General features: G+C 35.0%; 1 non-coding gene across 1 annotated transcript; it reads left to right on the top strand.

The window, feature by feature from the left end:
- The first annotated feature begins 605 nt into the window (after positions 1–605).
- Positions 606–712, top strand: LOC139860878 (small nucleolar RNA R71). The gene has a single exon (XR_011763500.1). It is a non-coding gene; the product is annotated as a small nucleolar RNA R71 (small nucleolar RNA).
- The last annotated feature ends 4,231 nt before the right edge of the window (positions 713–4,943 follow it).

Here is a 4,943-nt window from a genome sequence, read left to right as displayed (position 1 = left end):
TATTTGTGGTGATATTAATGGTAGTTTCTTTTCCTCCTCTATTTATGACTATGGCATCAAACACTTCACACACTCACTCAATTCTAGCTGTTAACTGTTTAGAGTAAGCTGAAAATTTGTTATTAGTTTTTCAAATTTTTTATCAAAACATCAAACTTATTTTGGCATTCTATAACATGAAGATTTGTAACGTATTTTTTGGTCATAAAAACGGCTAAAATCTTTTAAAAGTATGAAGGTTTGTGTAGAGGAAAGATTATGCTGCAGTCCAAGCTATCATTTTTATATAGGCCCATCTAGGGTAAGGATATCGTAGATTGGTTCTAGTAGCTTTGTGACTTTGTGTAGGAATTGAAAAGTTTTGAAGTGCTACGTTGAGATCTTCTAACTTGGATTCCAATACCTTTAGATTCTGAGTAGAGATGTTGTCTTTCTTTGCGGCTTCATTACTCCAATCTTCCTATCGTGTTGCACTTGTTTCTAAGAGATTCCATGCTTCAGTTGTTGTACGCATCATGAAATTTCCTTGAGAAGTCATGTCGAGAATGGACTTATCGTCTTTGGTCAAACTATTATAAAGTGTGCGGATTGAATCTACGTGACTTAATAAATGATTCGGACATCTTCTAAGCAATCCCTTGAATCTTTCCCATGCTAGGCATAATGGTTCGTCATCTTTTTGAAGAAAGCTAACGATGTTGTTTCTTAAGCGAGTTTGTAGAGAAGGGGGTAGAATTTGGTCAAAAACCTTATTGCTAATATTTTCCATGTATAGATTGAGTTAGACTCAAGTTCATCAAACCATGCTAAAGCATACGTAGATAAAGAATATCGAAAAAGATGAAGTTTTAATATATTCTTAGCGGATTGATCTTGCTTGTTACAATCGACTAGACTAATGAATTTGTTTAGATGAGAATTCAGATCCTCAATCAGAAGGCCTTGAAATTGACAGAATGAATAGACCATTCTGATCATATGTAAAGTTACTTATGGGGTTCCATCAGTTGTGAAAACGATTTGTCATCCTCGCTCTTTTAAGCACGAATTTTGCGTAGAAGCGAGAGTAACGCGATTTTCCATTTTTATGAGTTTTCTTAAAAATGTGTTCTGAAATAAAAGATAAAAACAAAAGAAAGATGACTGTCAGATAATATTAATAATCCGGAAAGATCGACGATTTAAATAGAACAATTATAATTAAAATTCAATCGCTAAACTTATCGATTTTCTAATTAATATGGCTTTATAGCGATTACTTCGTACCTAAATGGATAGATCGACTAAGGATAGGCATGATCCTTTTGGTTCTAATGTAATTGGAGACTTTTCGAAAAATTCAACAACCAAGTCTATGTATAATTATCTTTCTTAGACATCACCAAATAGCACTGGTAATTTGGTTAAAAAATTTCTTAATTAAAATATTCGGGCCCCGGCAGCGGTGCCAAAAAGCTAGATACCCTACTAATATCGCCAGAAATGTCGGTTTCGTATGTCGTGGGACGAGGTTGACCAGGCGGGTCACAGAAGGGGCATGTCTTGTATATTATATTTATATGTGCGGGGTTTAAACCTGCTTTTAACTTTCTAAGGGTAAAAAGAGTAAATTGACCTAGGGTCATGCTTTTAAATGGTTTAACGAATTGAATTTCAAGGGTATAATTATCTTTAGATGAATTGCATGGATAATGATAGTAGTTGAGTTTTATCTAACAGTCCTAAATGCGGAAAAGTAAAAAGGTTAGAAAGATACCCGGAGTATGCAGATCAAGAAATGTAACCAAGGTAGTTATATTGAGGATAAACCTCTAATTAGGATAATATAGAACTGATCAGATTAGTCAATTATGCAAACCTACTAGTCTTTGACCTCTCGGACATCTCTTTTAGCAAATACATATATGTCACATAGGTTACACTCTCGGAGTATCAGAACTTAGGATGTTGTCCTCAGTAAATCACTAGGTGCTGTTAGAAGTTAAGCTCTAATCATAACCCTCGTTATCTTTCATATACGGAGTAACGACGTGCCGTGTTGAATAAACACAATGACAACAGGAGGAAGCTGTCGGGTTAAGTTGACAAAACATATATGGAAACTAACAAACCTATCATCATACTACGCAGAATCAAACTATCCTAATTATATGGCATTACAATGTTAGGCTGACCGTAAAACAGATAGAAACATACCAGAAACATACAATATAAGGCATGAGCAGTCCTAAGGCAACAATCAAACAAGAACATGCAACATGGTTGAATCATACAATTGGGTGCAATTGTATAGGTCATAACAGCCCCTAAGAGGTCTCTTTGGGTCAGTTATCAGGCATACTAGGTCATTCATGACTCAATTCCTAAGTTTCGTGTCACATAAGTACAATAAATGCCTCTTGTGTTCTGCGACCATACCGAGTGCAAAGATGCTTCAGGTACAGTATACATGAGGGTCTTGGTCATATGAAGTAGCTAATTTCATATAGTTAGACAAGTCTCGATCACAACAATAGGTTGATCAGTCCTTAATATACTAGCATACAAACCTATCGGGGTTACAATTTCAGCATAACAACAGTAATTATACTATATTTACATAACTACAATAGCCTAAGTTTCTACCAAGGTAACATACGAATAGTTTACGCTAGCATGGTAATATCAAAACGCGCATAATAACAAAAAATTATCAAATAAAAAGTGTTCAGATTAAAACCTGAAAAAGGTTAAGCGTACAAGATTCGTCCGAGACCGCTAAAACTTTGAAGAATTTTCCGAAAAAGACTAACTACTGAAACTACTAACTAAAATTGAAAATATGTTTGTTGGATAATTGGATTGTAAAGATGTGATTTTGTTTTCCTAATGAGAAATCAAAGCCCTATTTATAGAAATTCTGGGCATGGCAGGTCGTGTGTGGAGACCGTGTGGAGTGGGCAGGCCGAGCACACGGGCTGTGTAGAGAGGTCGTGTGTCTGGTAATTTGTGTACAAAATTTGTGTACTGGGCAGGCCGTGTGGCTTATGGCAGGCCGTGTAGGCCAAGATGGCAGCCCGTGTGGCTTGGTTGTTTTTGCTTGTTTTAGGGCTCTACCTTGGTTTTCGGATATCTTGTTTTTCATCGTTTTCGCACTAGATTCTTCATTTTAAGCATGTTTTCTTTGATTCTTCTTGCTTTGCCTTTGTAATTACTTAACCTACAAAAAATAACAAATAAATGTCTAATTTCGCGATAAAGTTTGTAACCCTTATTATTTTTGTGATTAATATCGAGGGTAAAAATGCAAATTTTAAGACAATATCAGCCACCTAACTTTTTTTTTTAAATAGTGATGTAATTAAAGTTTTGTTATAATATATGAGAGAGAGAGAGAGAGACAGAGATGTAGTCATTGTACATTTATGGCCAGCTACACCAACCCTACAGCGGAGCGGGAACCTTCAAATCTCGTTTGTGATAAAACATAGAAAAAATTACTTGAATGGTCCCTATGTTTTACATCATATTTCACCGGGAGTCCTTGAATTTGTATTTTGACTTGATTGGTCCATGTGATTTACAAATATTACGTAGATGGTCCCTCTGCCAAACGTCTGTCCAAGTCAATCGTTAAGTATTAGCATGTGTCAAGCACGTGAGGGTAGTTTTGTCATTTTACCTCGAGAAATTACTTGAGTGGTCTCTGTGTTTTACAAAATATTTCAAGTAGAGTCCTTGTGTTATTTTTTGACTTAGGTGGTCCATATGTTCTACACAATCTTTCATGTGTTTTCGATTCGCGTTTTCATCTCACGTTTACAATTCATGTTTCGGTTCGCATTTCCAATTCGAATTTCGATTTTATTTCGTGTTATCGAACGCGTTTTGGGTTCGCTTTATCATTTCACATTTATCGTAAACGTGAAATAAAAACGCGAATCGAAAACATATGAAATATTGTATAAAACACAAGGACCTCCTAAGTCAAAAAATAACACTAGGACTCTGCTTGAAATATTTTGTAAAACACATGAACCACTCAAGTAATTTTTCGAGGTAAAGTGACAAAACTACCCTCATGTGCTTGGCACATGCTAATAATTAACGGTTGATTTAGACGGATATTTGGCAGAGGAACCGCCTACGTAACATTGGTAAATGACGAGGACCAGTCAAGTTAAAATAGGAATTCAGGGACTCCTAGCGAAATATGGTGTAAAACATAGGGACCATTCAAGTAATTTTTCTAAAACATAAACTTAATAGTTCTATTTTAATTAATATAGTACATCCTACATACTAAAATACAAGAAATTTTTGGTCGTTTTTGACTATTAAAAATGCCAATTCTTTCTCATTTGTATTGATTATATATATATATATATATATATATATCAATAGAATATATACTTCTATTATATATATATATATATATATATATATATATATATATATATATATATATATATATATATATATATATATATATATATATATATATATCAATAGAATATATACTTCTACTGTTCACCGGAATTAAATATTATGAAAGGGTATTTTTGTCTTTTTATATACTAAAAAATAAACACATTTTACGGTTGACAAGTCAAAATGGTCTTTTCCCCTTTGTTATTTTACACATGTTTTAGACACATAACACCACCACCACCACCATAAAGCTTGCTACCGCCACCACCACTATACTACCTGTCACCACCACCGTCACCACCACCACTATACTACATGCCACACAAAAAAAAAAACTACCTCAGGCTACGACCACTCCTTCAACCACATTTTTAGTAATTAGGTGGTGGTGGTAAAGAGATGGCTGTTCGACGGGAGAAGTGACGGAAAAATCGGTCCTTTTTGAACAGAAAAGAACATCGGCGAGTGCGAGGAGCATCAATCTCAACGGAAAGTGGTCGGAAACGTCGGAGCCGACACCAACGTCGGACTGG

Source organism: Rutidosis leptorrhynchoides, chromosome 7 (genome assembly GCF_046630445.1).
Source record: "Rutidosis leptorrhynchoides isolate AG116_Rl617_1_P2 chromosome 7, CSIRO_AGI_Rlap_v1, whole genome shotgun sequence".
In the NCBI taxonomy this organism is placed as follows: Eukaryota; Viridiplantae; Streptophyta; class Magnoliopsida; order Asterales; family Asteraceae; genus Rutidosis; species Rutidosis leptorrhynchoides.
The sequence above is the reverse complement of the archived record's forward strand: the minus strand, read 5'-3'. Positions and strand labels throughout refer to the sequence as shown.